The following is a 22,311-nucleotide window of genomic DNA, read 5'->3' as shown; positions in this document are numbered from 1 at the left end:
CTACTATTTTCATATGAATTTATTCTATGAACTTTCTTGTCGACTCTTTTTCTTTTTTTTAAAAAAAGAAATATTTTATTTCAAAAAGGGAGGAGACAGGAAAAAAAAAAAAAAAAAAAGCAGGCAGAACCCCGAACAACCTGCTGCCCACAAGACTGGAATTGACAAACAATACCACTACAACAAAGGAGCAAAACAAACAAAAATGTCAGCACCCCCAACACTACCCAAACCCACCTAGTCCAAGAAGATTGATCCCCGAACAATTTTATTTTATTTTTTTAAATCATGGAAACCGAACATCCATAGCACTTTTTTTTTTTTTCAAAAGAAGAGTTATATTCCAAGTGAAAACATTTACAACTCATTCGGGCCCAAGCCAGGCGAACAAAAAGACACTAGCTATGGCCTATCGTAAGAGGGAACAAAAAAATGACAATATACTGGGACCGTGCCCAAATCTAGAGCCCACTCAGATGGCTCCAAGACCTACTGTATCAAGGAAAATCGAACCTTTGATCTTGGTGGGGAGGTCCGCAACATGACGAGTCAGGAAGGAGTGCTGGAGAATGGACCCCAAATGGGCCATCCCATCCGCAAGGCCATTCCCTCCCTGATGATGTGGCTGAACGTGAGCAACCCGACTACCCTCATCCTGTCAATCCTCTTACTCCAGTATTCCCAGCGCCAACTGGGCTCCAACGAGCCATTGGGGAGGGCTACCGCTATCCCAGAATCAGATTCGACTTGAACCATGTTAAATCCTAACTCCAAGCAGAGCACTAGACCATTATACATAGCCCTAAGTTCGGCTCTGGTATTCGACTAGATGCCATGGCCCACCAAGAAAGCGAAACAAAACTCCCTGTTATCATGCCTGCAGATGCCACCTCCCCCAGGGGTTACCCATGGCAGAACCGTCAATGTTAAACTTAACATACCCACTACTTGGTCTAGCCCACTTAATAATTTTAGGAATGGAGGCGGAAAAGGAGGAAGCCTGGAAACTGAGCCTCTCAAGCCACGGATGGAGATGGCGAGAGGAGCCCTTATTCGAGCAAACCAACGACCACAATCTCCACTTTACCTTGGCGATCACCAAAGCTGCAAGTGGTTGAACACCTTCAAATCTAGCCACGTTCCTGGCTAACCATAGCTCCTATAAAATTAGGCAAGGAGCTAGGCCCCGAATGAGGGGGATGTGAGATGAAGCTGAAGGTGGGAGCTACCATTTCGACACCCAATTCACAACTGATGAAAAAGGGGAGTGGGCCATACTAAAAATCGAAGAAAAAGAGCCCCATATTCTAGACGCCAGATTGCTGCACAAGAAGACATGCTGTAAGGATTCAACTGAGGGCCTATGACCTTGATCAGCGAGGCAGCAGGAGCACATCGAGGCTAGCTAGATGCCTTTACCCTTGATCGATTCATCCATAGGAATGACGTCATGAATCAGCCTCCAGACAAAGAGAGAAATCTCATGAAGGAGGGGGACGTAAGATGAAGCGGAAGGTGGGCGCCACCATTTTGACACCCAATCCACAATTGACAAAAAAAGGCGAGTGGGCCATACTGAAAATTGAAGAAAAAAAGCCCCATATTCTGGACGACAGATTACTACGCAAGAAGACATGCTGTAAGGATTCAACTGAGAGCCTATAACCTTGATCAACGAGGCAGCAGGAGCATATCGAGGCCAGTTGGGATGCCTTTACCCTTGATCGATTCATCCACAGGAATGGCATCATGAATCAGCCTCCAAACAAAGAGAGAAATCTTAGGAGGCAGCTTGTAGTGCCAGACCCATTTGGCCCATCCAGAAAGGGGATATCGGTCTCTGGAGATGGTCTAGACTGATCTAACCGGGAAAATCTTGGACGGTTCCAGCGACCAGAAAATGCTAGCTAGTTTATCTGATAGGCAAAATCCACCCAATAAAATGACATCAATAACCTCCTAGGGAAGGAAGTTAAAGACAGAGGCAGTAGGGAGTGGCCCATCCGGGCCGAGGAAGTCTTTGATCTAAAGCTCTGATAACATTAAGGGAATTGACAGGATGAGAGGTTGGCAAGAGGGCCAAGTCCAGTCCAGTTGGCTAACCATAAGTTAGCATGGCCTTGGCCCACTGTTGACTGCGTGGTCTGGATAAGGAGAGGAACCAGGCCTTGACTACTCTTCCACAATGGGGATGGAGCAGAAGAAGATGACACAGCTAAGACATTGATGAGATCAGAGGCATATTTTGCTCTCATCGCGGAACTCTAAACATTAGAAGAGGACCCAAATTTGGCTGCCGAAGCCATCTTGAGGTGAGGGGCCTTCATCACCTCTTTCAGCTTCCTGAAGTCGAGCCCACCTTCAGCCTTAGGTCTAGATAGGTCATTCCAACTTCTCTAGTGAAGCGTCCACTTTCCATTGGCCCACCCCCAGAAAAAATCGGCAAACTTCTTGTCCAACTCTTTCAGAATTAACTTAAGCACAAGGGAGGTTGCCATGGAATGGATGGGAATGCTTCCCAAAACAAGTTGAACCAGGACCCCTCTCCCAGCCTGGGAGAGGCACCTAGCTTTCCAACCAGCAATACGAGCTTCTACTTTCTCCAAAAGAGGCTTGAATGGAGAGCAGTTGACACTGCCGACTATTAGGGGGAACACCCAGATAAACTGGGCAGGCCCTGGATTGCGCAATCCCTAGCAGACTCTCGATTGCCCTGGCCCTGGCGGGGGGAATCCTATTCGAGCAGAAAAAGGAGCATTTACTTCTATTTATCTTTTGACATGAAGCCTCTTGATAGGATGTGAGAAACTTATTCATCGCAAGAAGGGATCCCACACCGCCATTTAGGAACAGGATTGTATCGTCTACATATAGAAGGTGGGAAATCCGCGTGCATCCTTGCCGGAGTTTGTAAGGAGTGTAGCACCCACTGTCCATCAGCTGATGAATCCCTTTGCTTAGCATGTCTTCCACTAGTATGAATAGACTAGGAGATAAAGGGTTGCCTTGACGCAATCCCCTAGAAGAATGGAAGAAACCAGCCACCACACCATTGATTAGAACGGAAAACTAGCAATTGCTCCAACATTTCTGCACTAACTCAATCCAGGTGACACTGAATCCAAAAGAAGTCAAGACCTTTTTCAGGAACTCCCCTTCAATCTTGTCATATGCCTTCTCCATATCTAGTTTTACCATAAGATTTCTACCACAAATTTTCCTGCTGATCTCTCTTATCGATTCTTGGGCCAATGTTATGCTTTAAGCGATATTATGGCCTTTTATGAAGGCCCCTTGTTCTGAAGAAATCAACTTAGGCAGGAGGGACAAATGAGAAGATATGATCTTGGCAAATATTTTATAGATGCAATTACATAGGCTAATTAGCTTGAAACCTGAGAGTTTCTTCGGGTTGAGGAATTTGGGGATAAGGCAAATTGATGAGGTTGTGAATGCTCTTGGAATCTCCCCACCCCAAAAGAGACTCTCAGCTACTAGCTAAATGTCCTTACTGATGATATCCCAGCATCCAATGAAAAATGCACCTAAAAAACCATATGGGCCTGCCGCACCATCAAGAGGGAGGGAGTGCATTGCTTGATGTGTTTCCTGGAAGGATGACAGACTCATCAGGAAGGAATTGTCTTCGGCAGTAACCAGATGAGGAATCAATGACAAAATGGCAGGATCAATGGGAGAGGGAGCAGCTTTAAAAACCTCATTGAAATGCTTGACAGCCTCTGATTGAATACCCTATTGGTCTGAAACTACCTGACCCGAATCTAACACCATCTCCTTGATTTCAGCTTTGCGCATGTTCCCTTTGACTATGGCATGGAAGAATTTTGCATTTTTGTCGCCCTCGTTAAGCCAATTGATCTTGGCTTTTGTTTTTAATAGATTTCTTCTCTCAGCTCCACGCAGGCCAGCTTGTTCTTGGCTACCAGAATCTCTTGAAGAACACTATCCTCAGGGCCCATATACATTACCGCTGATTGGAGCATTGGTCAGCATCTTCTAGCTGATGCTTAACCTTCTTAACCTACTCAAAGATGTCGCTGAAATCTGTTTTGTTCCAAACTTTTAGGGCCATCTTCACCTTCTTGAGTTTGAGCAAGATGTTGATCATGGGCAGGGGCAAGCCATTGGCATCCCAAGAGGATTTCACGATATTCTAGAAATTCTCATGCTGCAGCCACATCCTTTGAAACTTAAAGGGCTTCACCACCTGGCCACCTGGCTGCTTGGGAAAGTGGAGGATAAGGGGAGCATGATTGGAGGAAGAGCGGGGGAGATGTTCCATCCGGAATAGTGGGAAGAGTTTACCCACTCCATGTTAGTCATAACTCGGTCGAGCCTGGTCCACACTCTAGCATTCCCGGATTGATTATTGCTCCACGTGAATCTGTTATCGGAGAATTCCGTGTCCACCGGCCCTGCTACATTGATGGCATCCGCAAATTCCTCCACACTAGCATTGTCAAATGTTCTGGAACTTCTTCTTTCAGCCAAGGTCGTCACCGCATTGAAATCGCCACCGACAGCCCAAGGACCTGAGTAGATCTAGAAATATCAGCCTAGCCTATCCAAAGCTCCCTTTTGTGGCTTCTAAAGCATTTGACGTAGACCACCGATAGCTGGATTTGGTCCTGGAGATTTTGGAAACTAACAGAAAATGTTATCATTTGGTTAGATGCAACAGAACAGCGATATTGATAGGACTATTAAAGAACACCCAAAAATTTCCACCCAAATCTCCATTGGAAATGGAAGAGTGGAAACCTAATTTGAGGCCAGTAGCCACTCTCTTTTCTTCCTTGAGCATAGGTTTGAGAATCGCTAGGATTTTTGGGCAATGCCTGAAGATGAGCTTCTTGATCTTGGATATGGTGGGATGATTACTCATGTCACAGGCATTCCAGATTAGGAAGCTATCCATAAGCTAACCATCCTGACTTCGTGGACTTCTTTCTCGATCTTCTCAGCCTGTGCTTCCAATTGTCTGAAGGCCCAGGCTGAGGAACCCTGATCCCCGAACATATATGGGATGGTTGGAAGGAGAAAGGAAGATTTGATGTTGTTGGTACTCACTTCCCATTCGGGCCAGACCATTTTCCATCGTATTTGCTTCTTTAGGGGAGAAGCATATCCTTAAGTTAAACTTTCTTCTAAAGGAGGAAACCTGGGTCCAAGCATATCAGAAGACCCACCCCGAGGGGCCATCCTGGTTGAGCAACCCCACCAAGAACTTGGAATCGCTCTTCATAACAATATTTGAGAAACCTCTAGCCACACATAGTGAAAGGCCCTCCAACAATGCTCTAACCTCGGCCTTGGGGTTAGAACTGAACATGTAACTGGTTGAGAAGACAAGATAAATTCCCCACCTCTCCCTCTATAAATCCCTCGAGCTGAGTCATCTACATTTACCATCACCCATCCCTCCTCATGCCTTATCCACTTCACCGAGGGCTAGATTAGATTCCCAGGGCTTGTAGCTCCAAGTGGCGCGAAAGGCTATCGTTCTTTGGAGGGGGGAGGGAAGGATTAATGAGATGAATCCATCGGAGCACCCTAGACATAGTGCGATTCCCATTTACCAACACCCCATTGAACTGAGATTTGTTCCTTTCCACCCAAATTTCCTAAAAATCGAGCAAGGGATCATCCCTCTCAAAGCCAAAAAACCATTTAAAGATGAGGCCAATCTCCACCATTGTTTATCTCAGGTATTAGATGTTTGGGATGGGAGAATTTGTAAATCAAAATGGACTCCAAAATACCCCCATACTTGCACCGCGAGATGCCCTGACGCAAATAAGTGATCTGGTGATTCTACCTTTGATGATTAGGTACTTTTCCATATTGCAGCATTTACACCTGAATGCCAAACTGGTACCTTTATCTTGGACTCAGCTATCCATTAAAACCGCTCCATGAATAACCCTCCACCCTAACATTGAAACTTTTGGCAGCAGCTTGGAGTGCCACATCCATCTTGCCCATGATTTCCTAGCTGACCATATCCTACACAAACCATAGGCCAAATTGACATCAAAATTACCTGAGGAGGATGCTTTCCGCACACATCTATCGACCCCATTCGATGTGAAAAATCCCTCTTCAAAGATGTGCTCCCACACCAACTACGACAACATACCAATGCTAGAATATAATGCATCAGCCCCTTCAGGCCCAACACATCCCTCACCCATAGATGTTGGAGTTCAATGGAGACTTCCTTGGTCACCTAAGAATTAAAGGAACCCATACCTGTCCAGTTGGTGGTTTATAAATTGCAGTTTCTCTTGCCAATCAACCACCTAAAGTGGCTACCCACAACATGAAATAGGTGCATAATCTTGTTTTTAAAAGGGGAGGGTGGAGGAGAAGCCAAACTAGTGACTACGAAAGAGAAATCGAAAGCATATTTAGCCCAAATAAAAGACACCTAAATGTTGGAGTGATCGTTGACTCTAGTTGACCATGCAACCTTTAACCTGAGGGTCTTCATAGCTTCCATAAGCTTTCTGCTACCCAAATCTACTTCCAATTTTGACAGGGATGTCTGCTTGCAACATAAGTGATCATCTCAGTGCTTTTAGTTGTCATCATCGGGATTCAACTCAATCCCATTTGTATGCAGACCATGCCCAATCATAGATTTTGGTGCACGGTATCTTACGATTATACTCAATTATTTTCATAATGATTTTGGATGGGGACTCCGGAAACATCTCCCCTTACACTAAGGACATGCCGAGCCTTGTGGGGCATGACACTCGAAAATTTTGGCAACATCTCCCTTATATAGGGGGACGTATGGGGACCGAGACAAATCAGGCATGAACCAAGTGCGAGTAGGGCTACAACACACTCACAACAGAGGCATCCATGAAGAGGATGTCAATGCTCTAGCATGGTCGTCGGTAGGGAGCGCTAGCACCCCCTTCAAGGCTTCTACGCAAGTGCGTTGTGCTCGAGGTGGGTTCCAATAGGGTATGTCAGTGCTCTGCCAAGTTCACTCATTTTCCTCAGTATTCCTCTTGACTTTACATTTCCAAGTAAATTCTACGAAAATACCCTTAACGATGCAATTAGCGGGGTATTTATAGGTAAATCTAGTGGGTATACCTCGCCATGTGACTAACTATGATTGGCCCATATGGTGTTAAGTGGTAATTATAACGTACTTGGTGGTGGCGAGTGAGTTAGATTGAATTGACTTGGAACCATCACTTACGCAGAAACACGTGACTTTAATAAAATCATAGTATCTCCCTCATTACAACTTTAATTGGGTTGATTTCAAAGTAGTTGGAAAGATAACTCAAAGGGCATCCATCTCAAAATAAGGTCCATTATTTTGAGACTAAAGGGCATCCATCTAAAAATAGGTCCATTACAACTTTCATGCAAGCCAAGTACCAATGGGACCTGTCCTCCCCTGGCCAGGAGCAGAGCGTGGCTACGGCCTCTCCTCTGTGGAAGAGGATTCGAGAGCTTTTCCCCCTACTGGAATCCAAGATGCAGTGGCAGATTGGGAGGGGGGAGCTCAGTTTTTGGAGAGATAACTAGGCTGGGAGAAGGCCCCTCTCATTCAGAATGCTGCAACCCATCCCAACTGGGCTGTTAGACCTCCAAATTAGGGACTGCCTGGGGCAGGCAGAGCCTCTTCCTCCATCTGTGGCGTTCAACTGCCTCCCTCAGGATGAGATTGACGTCATCTTCCATGGGGGGGCTTCTGCACGTCAGATGGCCCAGACGTCCCTTGCTGGCTGCCCGACCTGTCGGGTGAATTCTTGGTCAGCTTTGCTTAGAATTCATGCAGATCTCATAGCCCTCACGTTGGCTGGAGTTCTAAAGTGTGGTCCCCTCATCTCCCGCCTAAGATCTCCATGCTGGTTTGTAGGGTTCTTAAGGATGCAGTCCCAGTGGAGCTTGCAGTCCAGTCCAGAGGAGTCCACCTCGCTTCGCGCTGTGTCTGCTGTGATGGAGTGGCATCCCAGGGGCCTGCTACCGAGTCCATCAACCATCTGTTCTTGCTCAGCGCTAGGGCGACAGCGTTATGGTCCCATTTCGCCTATATCCTACTCTGGGAGGAGCCTTGGTTGTGGATAGGCTGGACCGTTGGTGGCGTGGCCCTTATCTAAGGGGCTGGGTTGGGTCTGTGTATAAAATGATTCCCTATTTAATCATGTGGGAACTATGGAGAGAAAGAAACCTTGCTAAATTCGAAGGCAGCCATCCCTCAATCCAGTTAGAGGCCTCTCGAGTTAGAGGGTGGATCCACGCTATCTCGAATTGGTGGTGTCCTCAGTTTACTCTTGTAGGGTTTGATAGTCGGACCCTTTCGGCATCGGGATGGTGGCCAAGCTCGTATTGACCCCTGCAAGAGAGGCACGGGTGATTAAGTGGGTTAAACCCCCTTTGGGATGGGTTAAGATGAATGTTGACAGGTTCGCCAGGGGCAACCCAGGTATGGTAGGGGGAGGTGGGATTTGTAAAGGGGAGAGAGGCAAGGTCCTTTTTGGCTTCGCTGTGGGCTATGGGACAACTTCTAACGTCAAAGCCAAAACCATGGCCATCCACGATGGGCTGTATCATTGTCTTAGAAAGGGATTCATTAAAATCATCATTGAATCTGATTCCTTGGTGGTGATTAATCTCATTTCTGGGAGTTTTCGCCCAAGCTGGAAGTGGAAATACTGGCTATCCAAGATTAAGGGGTTGCAGATCAAAGGGAAGTGAAGTTTCAGCATATCCTTCGGGAGGGCAATGGGCCAACAGACAAGCTGGCCAGAATGGGCAGCGGGTCTTAGACTTCAGCCATCTTCCATGCAATCACTGACCTCCTAAGGGAGGTTAGGGGCCTAATCTTCCTTGACAGGGTGGGCCTGGGGGCGCTCAGGTGCTAGCCCCGGGTCCTCCCGTATCTGCCATCCACATCTATGGAGGTTTTTTTTTTTCTTCTCTTTTCTAGCATTATGATAGGTTATGGCCAGGTTCTTTTCTTCCTGCCAAACCCGAATGTAAAGAGCCCATGTAAAGCTTCTTTGTGATATGAAATCAGCTAAGTTTCAAAAAAATAATAATAAAATAAGGTCCATTAGAGCCCAGATGAACTATTAAAAGTTGTCATAAAGTGATCACGAGTTGTGAATATCCATGGCCATTGGAGCCCAGATGGCCCACCAAAAGTGGCCACAATGTGATCACAAGCTGTAAATCTCCTTGGCTTTCCAAGCAAACTTCTTCATCTTAGCTCAGATTGAGTCAACTCGAGCTCTTTGAAAGGGTCAAGTGACCTTCGAACCCATGGAAATAATATCCTCAGTTCTGAGCCTCGTAATCCAAGGTTTCGGGCTTATTTCTATCGAGCACGTAGCGAAGTCCTCGAGTGATTTTTGAATCATACAATTTTAGGGATTCTACCTACACTTGACTCATCTGAAATCAGAATGGAGTGATTTCAGGTTCCTTGGAAGGTAATATAAATGACCTTTCCAATGGACCTAAGCTTACTTCATTCCGACTCCTTTTGGTCTTCAATCTGTTAGCCTGAAGTCGAGGTTGATCCGAAAAAGGAATTTTTTCAGTGTTAACTAAATCATGTAATTTAGCAAAAATATACTCGGGATCTCATCGCCCTTGCCCACCTTTATAATCAACGAACCATTAAAACACTGTGGAATTAAATGTTCAATATGGATGCGAATTTTGAATGCAATTTCTAGTTGTCATGTTGTTTATTTTGCGATTGTTGCTAGGTCTCCCCTTAATCTCACTGCAAGCTGCTGGGTGGTGGATGTGGCTGCTGCTCTATCCTCCTCCCACCATTGTTGTTACAACTAGGATAGTGTTTTTTAATTTCTTGTTTGTTGGTGGGTTTTAGCTATTATGGAGGTTATGATTCCTTTTGAATTAAAAAAAAAAAAAAAAAAAAAGTTGTTCCTAGATCAGGTAGGGTTGGGTAGCATTAGTGAGGCCTTGGGCCTCATTTAGTGCTTGGGGGTGTTATTTGTTCGAGGTATGATAGGTGGACCCTAGTTTTTTTTTTTGTTGCTAGGCTGGCTCGAATGTATATGATGGTTGTTGAGCCTTGTTTATATATGAATTATCTTTTCTTTTAAAAAAAAAATGTTCAATATGGTAAACAAGATGGTTATTTGTATGTAGCCTACTCTATTCCATCGCCTTATTAATAGTCTTCTTTATATGATAATGACTAGACCTGATATCACTTATGCTATTCAGATTGTTAGTCAATTTATTGTTGAGCCCTGTGCTTGCATATGCTTGTTATCTTGAAGATTATTAGATATTTAAGAAGCACCACTGGTCGATCTTTTTTCTTTCATCTACATCTCATCTTGAACTTGTCGCCTATGCTAATGCTAATTGGGTTGGATGTACCCTAACCTAATAATCTACTACAGGGTACTATATGTTTCTTAGGACTTCCCTTATATCTTGAAAATGCAAGAAACAAATAATCGTCTCCAAATCCAGTACGGAGGTTACTTATAGAACTATGTTTTTTGTCTACAGTGAGATTTTTTGGCAATGAGAACTCCTTTCAAATTTTGGGATGTTAGTGACCACCCGGACGCCACTTCATATTGATAGCACTAGTGTTATCTAGATTACTTCCAATCTTGTCTTTCATGAATAGACAAAACACATTGAAGTTTAGTGTAATTTCATTCATGGGAAATTTTAGTCTGGGATTATTTCTATCCCTCATGTGGCATTTCATGATCAGATTGCAGATAACCTTACAAATACTATAACAACTGCCAGACATTTCTTACTCGTTCGTAAACTATTGTTGGTTGATCTTCCACATTAATTTGAGAGAGGGTGATAATCAATGACTTGTTTATTATCCTCTGTATCCTTATTAATTTCCTTCTATATATATCATTTTAATTTCTTTCCATGTATACTCTAGTACATATCTATATAAACCCTATTTAGGGTTAAGCATTATACATAGAAAAGTCATTGGAGAATTCTCCAAATATCTTTGTGTCCTCACAAGTTATTAGTTAACTTGTTGAAGATGTCGTCTTTGAGGGGTTTCGTGAAAATATTAGCAATTTTTTTTTTTTTTACTAAACAAAAATAAGCTCTTTCTCTTTGTTCTTCACATTCTCTCGAGTGAAAGCGAATGTCAATATACTTGCTCCTTTCATAAAATACCGGGTTCTTTGCTTAAGGCAATAGATAAATTATTGTCAACGTAGACTTTTGTATTCTCCTCATAATGCATTTAAATTTTTTTTGAGAAAATTTTGTAGCCAAATTGATTGGCACACCCCTGATGATGCGGATGTAGATACAGCTCCACACATAGAAAGAGTGGCAATCAATTATTTCTTTGATTGCCATATAAAAATAGTGACTCCCATGTAAAATACAAAATCAGAAGTGTTTTTTCTATTATCTAAGTAACCTCCCCAATCACTGTGGAATAGCCTCCGAGTTTTTTTTTTTTTTCTTTTGGAAGATTAGCAAAAATATTATTACTTCCAAAAGGACAAAAGGTCAAAAAATAAGGCGAGCAAAGATCAAAGAAAATAAAAAGACCCATAGGTAAGGCACGCACGACTAGAGCCAAGAGAGAAAAGAAAAACATAACTCTTCTACAAATTAAAGATTTGCAAATGATGAATAAAGTAAGCCATAACCCATTGTACCTTTTATGTACCAAAGAATCCACTTAGCCGCATTAATGTAGGAATATTTTATCTCTTCCATGTATTGGCTCAGTAGCCTAACTCCATAGAAAAGCCTGGTCTTGTGCACATCAATTATCAAACACTTCCAACTAACCTCTTGAAGAGTGTAATATTTTTATTTTTTCTTTCATCATACTTTGTCAATTTGAGACCACATTCTACAAGTGTATTTACTGGCTTGTAATTGTCCATATTGAATTTCTTGAGAACTTCCCTTATGTAGCCTTCTTGAGAGATAAGGATTCCTTCATCAAATTGCTTCACTACCATGCCAAGGAAATATAACATGAAGCCAACATCTGTCATTTCAAATTCTTGAACTATTGATTGCTTGAACTCTTTGAACATACTTGAATTATTTCCTAAGAAAATCAAGTCATCCACATACAAGCAACAAGCAACATATCTCCATTTCCATTCACCTTACTATAAGGGATGATCATATAGAAATAATAAAATGATTTTCTTGAAAATGTTGCTTAATTATAATATTACATGCCCTTGGTGCTTGCTTCAAGCCATACAAAGCTTTTTTCTTAATTTTAAAACCCTATTTTTCATGCCATTTTCTAACATACCCCAATGGTTGCATCACATAAACATCTTCTTCAAAATAACTATTCAAGAAGGCAGATTTCATATCCATTTGAAATATTTTTCATTTATTTTACACGGCTAAAAAATTATCAATCGTACAATTTTTAAGTAATAGGAGTAGATACCTCATCATAGTTGATGTTGTATCCCTCACCACCAATATTGCTTTGTATCTTTCAACTTCTCTCACATTCTTCTTTGTATTGTACTCCCACTTAACTCCAATTACTTATTATCCTTTTGGTAGAGTGGTTAACTCCCATGTGTTAATTCTCTCGATTGTGTTGATTTCTTTGCCCTTGACTTCCCTCCACATCTTGTCTTGTATGGCATCTTTAAAACTTACTAGTTCACAATAAACAAACAGACAAAATAATGTAAAATTATTTTATTTTTCAATTGCTCATAAATTTCCCGTAGGCTCCTCATGCATCTTGGCCTTTCACTTGAACTTTTTTCAACGAAGATGATGATGATGATGATGATGATGATGATGATGACTCACCACGAGGAGATGAAGTTGAAGATTGAGGCGGAGTAGCGGGCATGCATATCACTTGATCATATTTTTTGTCTAGAGAAAAGATGTCTAGTGCTTTTCCTTTGTAGTCCAATCCCACGTGTCTTCTTCGTCGAACTCAACATCTCTACTTGTAATCATTTTTTTTTTTTCATTTCTTAGGTCATATAACTTGTAGTCTTTAGAGTGAGCATTGTAGCCAAGGAATATGTACTTTGCACTCTTGTCATCTATCTTGGACCTCTTTTGGTCAGGCACATGTGCATAACCCATGCTTCCAAAAACCTGAAAATGTGAAATGCTTGGCTATCTTGTATTCCATGCATTTTGTGGTATTTTGTTCCACACACTCCTTGTGGGGGAACAATTCATCAAATAAATTGCATAACCTATCATTATCGGCCAAAATTATTTTGACATCTTTTTGTTCTTGCTTTGGGTAATGTTAAGAATTGTCCTATTCATTCTTTTGACCACTCAATTTTGTTAAGGTGTGTATGGAACCATTAAGGGATGGTGAATCACATGCTCTTCACAATATGCTTCAAAATTTTTTGATGTCAATTTGCCTCCTTTGTGGATCTTATGGCTTTAATATGTAATCCAGTTTCATTTTCAATGGAAGCCTTGAATTTCTTGAAAGCACCAAAAACTTCAGAAAATAAACCCAAGTTTTTCAACTAAAACTATCAATAAAAAATAAGAAAATAGTTATTTTTACTAAAGGAGGAAAAAGTGGTCGGCCCACATATGTCCATATGAATAAGTTGAAGCAGCTTCATGGCTCTTCTTGATGCCTCTTTTAGAAAGCTTCTTTTAAAATATTTGCTAAGAAGGAAACCCTCACAAAGTTGATATGGATGATCAACCAATGGCAATCCCATTTTTTCTAGAGAAAGGTGGGACCACACCACCTGTAATTCTTTTAATATGAGAAATTGTATACAAGATTTCGGTGGGCACCACCAAAATTGTCCTGGGCTTCACCTATCATATAGCATAACATAGGTTAAAAAAGAACAAAACAGGAGGAACCATAGTATCACTAACTCTAGCCCTTTGACATAGCTCGTACCATGTTGAAGCTCCAAATCCAATAGTAAACACTCCAATTGGTATTAATCCAACACTACTGAACAAGCTGGAGGGGAAACAAAGAGCATATAACTAGTACACTATAGAAGCCAGGCTAGCGGATCCATCCATTGGAAGCTTGGGACCATCTTATGAACAAATGGCTTAAATAATAGCTTTATTCCTTCAAAATTAAGATGCCCAAATCTTAAGTGCCAAAGTCATGCCAGATCTTTTAAATAAGCATATAAACATTTTGCAACATCACTTTAGATATTTAATAGGAACACCTTATTTTTTTTATATGGCCACATTAGCAATCAAATTACTTATTTGATCACACCCTGATCTATAGCTCAAGTGGTAGACTGAGTGAAAGATACCTCGTTTCAACACCGAGGTTTTAGTATAGATTCCCTAATGGGGGGTGGCTGACAGTGAAGTGTGAACTGACCTTGACAGTGGGTGTACTAACAAGCTAACCAAAAAAAAATAAAAAAATACTTATTTGATCTCTTATCAAAAGATTTCGATTTTGCATATGAATATCATAGACTTTTTCTTAGAGTTACCCCAAGCTTAATATATTATTTTCATATCTAACACATAATAAACATTAAAGATAAATGGAGGATTTATATTTCTCAAATGAATTAGGATTTTACCTATCCATTTTATTAGAATTTTAGATGAGTCTCCAAATGTGATGTGGCCTCTTGCCCATTCATCTAGCTCAACGAACATGCTCCTTCTTCCACACAATTGGTTGCTTGCCCTAGTATCAAGATACTATGTGTTTTGCTCTCCACTTTCATCACCTTTATAAGCCAATAATACAGTTGGCACTTCATTTTCATTCATTTTAATATAATTACCTCTCCTCAATATGGTTAGTACGACTTCTACATTCTCAAGCATAGCGGCTGTATTTTTTATAACCAAAACATTGAACTTAACATTTGTCTTAAGATCTTAATTTCATACCTTGGCCGTGAAAAAATTATCTCCCACATCTTCTTGTAGGATCTAAAGTTTGACTATTTTCATATCTTCTACATCCCTCGTCGATATTTTGAAGTATAAGTTTTAGAGTGCAACTTGCTGAGGAATAATTAGAACGAGATGTATTGTTGATGCCAAAACGACATATCCTATATTGGACAAGTTGCCAAAATCATTCAAAAATAATTTTAATTAGAAAAAAATAAAAAGATCTGGAAAAATTAACAAGAGCAAGAAATTATGAAAACTCATGTTACAAACTTATATATTTGATATGGATTCTTAGAGATGAATTATTGCTAAGCCATTTATTAAGAAGTGAGTGCATATTGTTTTTTTCACTATTTATATCTAGGTCGATCGGGTCAATGGCAGCGCTTCGTTAGCTAAGATGTCGTATCAGGTCTCTCTCTCTCTCTCTCTCTCTCTCTCTCTCTCTCTCTAAATATCATTGCTTTATTCTTCATGTAAATATTTTAATTGAATGTGTATCATTGATGAGGCATCTAACCCTATGATTTTGGGTCTTGTGGGCCCCAAATGTGTGGGTATTTTCCTAAATTTCTCCCATATTGGAAGTTTATAACCTTTTGAACTGTGGCCTAGTGCTTATCTAAGAAAAATGTTACATCAATTGTCAACATATGAGCTTGTTTGGATTGAGAGATAATAAAAGAAAAGAAGAGGAAAAAGGAAGCACTTTTCCCATATTGGGACATTTCATAATGTTTAGATAGCAAAAATGGTAGCGGTTGCCAGATGGCAAATCATTACACTTTTTAATAGTCAATATTCCTAGCAACGCAAGATACAGGGTGAGCGTTGTCTCCCAAAAATGAGATTTTCACTTCTTCTTCTTCTTCTTCTTCTTCTTCTTCTTCTTTTTTTTTTTTTTTTTTTTTTTTTTAAGAAAAAAAAGAAAAAAGAAAAAAAGAAAAAGAAATGTGGGAGCACACCTATAACTTTGTTAATTTGGAAAATGCTTGACAAACATTAGGCAGGCACCACAAAAAGAGACAAACCTCATCTATCATATAGCATCCCCTCTTTTAGGCAAAACAAGAGTGGACCCATCAAAGAGAAAGGGTGCCAAAACTCAGAGACATAATCTACAAAAACTATACAAAAGACACATCCAACCAACCCAGAGAATAGAACCAAACAAACTGGAGAGGGGAACAAAGAGGCCAAAAGGCGATATCAATGCAGAACATGGACCCACAACTTCCCAAGCCAGCATCGATTAAAGTCAACTTGGAACTTTCAAAAAAAAAAAAAAAAAAAAAAAAGAAAAAAAAAGAAAAAGAAAAAAAGAGCAGCCACCCTTTGCCACCCGGTGGATAGCAACATAACATCAAGCCACTTAGGCCACGAAACTGCGTCACACGACAGTTTGGACTGCACCAGGTTAGGATTTCCAATCGTGTTCCAAGATATTTCTTTCACGGACAAGAGTTTCTTGTCCTAATGTATGTTATGCGCTCTTCCTTGTCCACGTGGTGGCTTTTTGACCTCCTTGTTGGGGTCCCTCCTCATGTTGAGTGGGACCCACATGTGTGGGCTTAAGTATCATTTTACTACCACATGTGTGAGAGGGTATTCTGGCCTTTTGGACAAGCAACTAAAATAAGAGAAAATGGTCTTTTTCTTAGATATTGTTAGAGAAACATTTGGGGTTTTCTTTCTCAAAGATAAGAGGAGAAAGAAGAAGAGAAATGGGGATTTTGCAAGAGAAGAAGAACAAGATCCTTCTACCACTGAAATCTCTGCATCCAGGTTCGTGAAGCTCCATCAACAATGCAGGTTCCTTTGATTGTCTTCTCCAACAGTTATGTGGGGGATTTTATACAATCCCTAATAAGATTTCATTTCTTTCATGTTGCTTGCAATATGCCTTTGGGTGATCTACTTGGGATATCCTAAGAGGTCTTTTTATGATTGTACTTTCATTATTTTGATTATAGTAGATTTGCGTCGGACTAGATCCCGTGGTTTTTTCCTTCAAATCAGAGGATTTTCCACGTAAAAATCTTGGTGTCTCTTGCATCCTATATATTTGATGATTTGCTTGTATGTGTTAGAAGTGATTTTCATTCATTAAATCTTTTATATTGTTAATCCCATTGATTTGCACATAGAAGGGAAAGTTATATTATTTCCCACCAAGTGGTATCAGAGCTTTGGGTTGGTTCTAATTATTTCATGTGTGAATCATAGAGACAAGCACAAGTCGGATGGTTAGTTTAAGCGAAAATAATTGGATGATTTAGAAAGCCAAGATGGAAGATTTATTGTATTATAAGGACTTGTATACACCCGTTAAAGGTGTTGGATCCAAACTGAAACGTATGAGTGATGATGAGTGGAAGAAACTAGACCCGGAAGCTGTTGGATTTATTTGGCAATGATTGGATGATAGTGTCTTTCATCATGTGTCTATAAAAACTTCGGCAAAATCACTTTGGAAGAAATTGAAAGGGTTGTATGAGAGAAAGATCACAGGCAATAAGGTGTTTCTTGATTAGGAAGCTTGTGAATTTGAAGTATATAGAAGGAAGCTAAATTGCGGAGCATTTGAATGAAATTCAAAATATTGTGAATCAGCTCTTCTATGAACATGATGTTAGATGAAGAGTTGCAGGCCTTGTTACTATTCAATTCTTTGCCTGACAGTTGGGATACCTTAGTGGCGTCTCTAAGTACCTCAGCTCCAGATAGAATTGTTATAATGAGCCGAGTAATAAGTAGTTTGTGAAATTGTGCGGTTTGTCTACTACGGTACGTGAGGAAGCTTGGCAAAGCTTAGAAGTACGGCTAAGTCACAGATGGGAGTGATTATGACCACTTTAAAATTCTTTACGTAATTAATATAATTTACCAATTAAAACTAATAATGCAAATTAACACTAAGGCTTTTAAGGCAAAGTGGGTCCAATCACATAGATTATAAGGAATGTGACAATTAAGCAACTAGTCTATAAGAGATAGTGAGCATGTGTATGCTTTATAAGTTAAGTACCTAACATACAATCCAATTCAAGCATTCATATAGTATAATTAAACAATCACATAAGCATGAATAAAATTATGCTCAATTAATAATCACAAACACAAGTATATATAATGATTCAGTTTTCCTACTCCACTCCTACTAGTTGCACTTTCCTCGAGTGTACCAATATTCATTATCTTAGGAGTTTTCAATTGGTTCACCCCTAACTTTTACAGCCCTTCACAAGGACCTAGACTCACATATAATCTTGTGTCAAAGGAACACATTTTCACCCATGTCGGTGGCTACCGCAATAGACTTTAGTTAGTTTTCCATTAGCTAACTAATAACTACTAGTGGTCCTAATCCAAGGCCCTATGTTTTGCCGGAGGCTCCTATGGAGACTAACACGTACGCACTTATGTTCGGTGATTATAGTCCTAATCCAAGGCCTTGCATACGCTCTTACTAGAGGCTCCCCAAGAATACTAACATGTACACACTCATGTCCAGTGAATTTGGCCCTACACAAGAGCTTAGGTCCTACAAAAGAACCTATTTGAGTTTGAATTATAAACTCTATACTCAATCCTACACAAGGAAAGAATGTGCGGACTATAAAATCGACAACTGGTCAGATTAAGCCCAGACCCTTGTAGCGACTTTCTTGAGATGCTTAATCAATGATCTCCTGTGTTTCAATCAGTTTCTCAATTTCTCCCCTGATCGTTGATGCTGATGCTTCAGCTCCTACGGTCAACCACGTTGCATATGATGCCCTAATGAGGTGACCAAGGTGGTGGGAGTTGGGTTGAATCTCCTATAAGTAATGGATAGTTAATTTCCAAAGGGGATTCACCTAGATGGTTATTCTAGGTGATTTAAACAAGGATTTGACTATAAGTTCATATCTAATCTCTAGAGGAAGGGAGAAATCAAGTTCATCTTCATATAAGAGGTTGAAATCCTCATTAGAGTGATAAATCTCAAGAAGAAAACTGTAATATATTTGGTTTAAAAGCTTAGAATGAGGGATATGAGTGGGGAATCAGACAGGTTTCTATTGCACCAAAAACTCATCCTCATGCCTAAGAATCAAATGCCTATTTTATAGAGTTCTTGTTTCAACGACTAGTTAATGACTATGTCAATAGGATTGAAAGGCCAATCGATAAGATGGAAGATCCTTCGATAGGATCGAGCTGACTTTGATACCATTAAGAAATTTGAAAATTTTTCTTTTTAGTTGCTGAACGGTTTCTTTGATTGCATCGAGTGGTCCTTCGATTTCATTAAAACCTATTGACAAGTTGTTGATAGGATCGAGAACCACTTGAAAACTGTTGTTTTGAGCAGAATGATTTACTGCAACTTTGCACCTCTTTTAACCTATCTTATCATGTTCCAATTTAGCTGATCTTAAGGCTATGTGATAATTAATTAAGGGTTTACCTATTAAAGTTATGATCATTTAGAGGCTAGGTTATTTTGGATCTAAGGTTAGGGTCACCAAGGCACCTCAATTTATCTATTCTTCACTTTCTTTATGCTCCAAGTCTTTATGTGTCTTTGGTTTTTAGCTTTTAAGGGCTCAACCGACTCATTGATACACAGACCCACGTGATTGACAAATATGTACACATATAAGTGCACTAACAGTTTTATTGAATGAAGAAACAAGACAAAAATCATTGGGTTCAACTTAATTAGAAGCACTTGTCACAGAAAATAGGATGAGAAGCAAAAGCGGAAAACCTCACCGCATGAGAAGTCAAAAGGCAAGTCTAAGTCTGGAAAGGATGTTGATTGCTATAATTGTGACAAGCTAGGCCACTACCAAAATGAGTACTGAAAGTTTAAGAAGGAGAAAAAGAAAGAAAAAGTGAAGGGGAAGAAGAAAGAAAGACACAACTGTAGTTGTCTCAGACGGTGATATTATTATCTTCTTGGGTTGTGAACAAGCATGTCTCAGTTTCACATGTCAAGACACAGATTAGTTTGTTGACATTGGTGCATCATATCATGCTACCCTTGTAAGGACTTTTTCACATATTATAAGTCAGGGGACTTTGGTGTTGTGAGGATGGATAATAGTGGCTCTTCAAAAAATTGTGGAGATGGTTTTGTGCATGTTGAAATAAATGTTGATTCTCAAGGATGTGAAACATGTACCCGATCTCCGCTTTAATTTAATTTCTTTGAGAATATTGGATGAAGAAGGCTTCAACAATCATTTTGGTGGCGGCTAATGGAGGCTTACAAAAGAGTCTCTTGTGGTGGCAAGAGGCAAGAGGTGTTACACTTTTTATAAGACTCAAGCGTAACCATATAAGGCTGAGGTGAACATAACGGAGAATGATTCTTCTATTGATCTATGGCACAAGCGATTGGGTCATATGAGCAAGAAGGGCCTACAAATTCTCACCAAGAAGAAGCTCCTTCCCAATATAAAAGATACATCTTTAACTAGTTGTGTTCATTACTTGGTTGGAAAATAAAATAGAATTTCATTTCATAAAAATCCTCTCAAAAAGAAAATAGATGTTTTGGAATTGGTTTATTCTGACGTTTGTGGTCCCATGAATATGAAAACTCTAAGTGGTGTTTCTTACTTTGTTACCTCCATAGATAATGCTTTTAGAAAGGTATGGGCATATGCCTTGAAGACTAGAGACCAACTCTTGGATGTGTTCAAGCATTTTCATACTATGGTGGAAAGGAAAACTGGTATACTGTTGAATTGTATTCGTACAGATAATGGTGGGGATTATATTGGGCCATTTAAATAGTATTGTAAAGGCTATGGAATTCGACATGAGCATTTTGTTCCCAAGACTCCATAGCACAATGATGTAGTAGAAATGATGAATCACACTATTGTGGAGAGAATCAGTTGTATGCTTTCAAAAGCCAAATTGCTAAGATTATTTTGGTGAGAAGTTATGCGAATTGCTTATTACTTAATTAATCTATCTCATTCAGCTCCTCTAAATGGAGCTATTACAGAAAGGGTATGGATTGGAAAAGATCGATGTTTCCTATGAACACCTAAAGGTGTTCGGTTGGCGAGCATTTTTCCATGTTCTCAAAGATGAGCGGTCTAAACTTGATGATAATTAAGGCAAAACAGTGCATCTTCTTGGGCGATGTGGATGAAATATTTGGGTACAGGTTATGGGATCCAATTGACAAGAAGGTGATCAGAGGCAGGGACGTGGTCTTTCTTGAAAACCAAACAGTTGAAGACTTTAAAAAAATTAAAAAGCATAGGCCTAGTGTTGATGATCTTATTGATGTATATCCAGTTCCTCCTCCCATGGTTTATGATAATGCGAGAGATGCACAGGGCTAAGAAGAAATAGTTGGTGATGTTAAACATAAAGAACAGGGGGAGCATCCCCCTCAAGAACCACCAGTTGAGCTTCAGTTGAGAAGGTCCACTTGTGTGATCCAACCGTCTAAGAGGTACTCACTTCATGAGAAAGCATGCTTACAGATGGGAGTGAACCTGAGAACTATTAATAAGCTCAAACCAATGAACATAAATGGGAGTGGCTAAGGTCTATGCAAGAGGAGATGGATTCTTTGTATAAGAAACGCACATATGACTTGGTGACGCTGTACTCACAGGACAAGAAAGTACTTAAGAACAATCGGGTATTCAGCTTGAAGACTGAAGGGAAGAACTCACAACTAAGGTACAAGGCAAGGTTGGTTGTGAAAGAATTTGGACAAAAAAAATGCATTGACTTTGATAAGATTTTCACCTAGTGGTGAAGATGTCATCCATACGGATCATATTGGGTTTGGCAACAAGCATGAATCTAGAAGTTGAGCAACTAGATGTCAAGACAGCTTTTCTTCATAGTGATTTGGAGGAAGAGATATATATGGAGCAGCCAGAAGGTTTTGAAGTTAAAAGCAAGGAGCACATAGTTTGCAAGTTGAAGAAGATCCCATATGAGTTAAAACAGGCCCTAATGCAATGGTACAAAAATTTAATTCATTTATGGCGGATCATGTGTATAAAAAAATCACTTCAAATCATTGTGTATTTACTATATATATATATATATATATTATTGTGATTTTGTTATTCTTTTGCTCTATGTTGATGATATGTTGATCGTTGGTCAAGATATTGGCAAATTGACAAGTTGAAAAAGGAGTTAAGCAAATCCTTTGCCATGAAGGACGTAGGACTCGTAAAATAAATTTTGGGCATGAAGATCTCTTGTGATAGGAAGGTCGGCAAACTTTGGTTATCATAAGAAATGTACATTGAGAAAGTATTTGAAAGGTTCCATTTAGATAAGTCAAAACCTGTAGGTTCTCCACTTGCAAGCCACTTCAAGTTAAGAAGTAAGCAAAGTCTCTCAAGT

Source organism: Magnolia sinica, chromosome 19 (genome assembly GCF_029962835.1).
Source record: "Magnolia sinica isolate HGM2019 chromosome 19, MsV1, whole genome shotgun sequence".
Taxonomy (NCBI): domain Eukaryota; kingdom Viridiplantae; phylum Streptophyta; class Magnoliopsida; order Magnoliales; family Magnoliaceae; genus Magnolia; species Magnolia sinica.
This window is presented reverse-complemented; position numbering follows the sequence as displayed.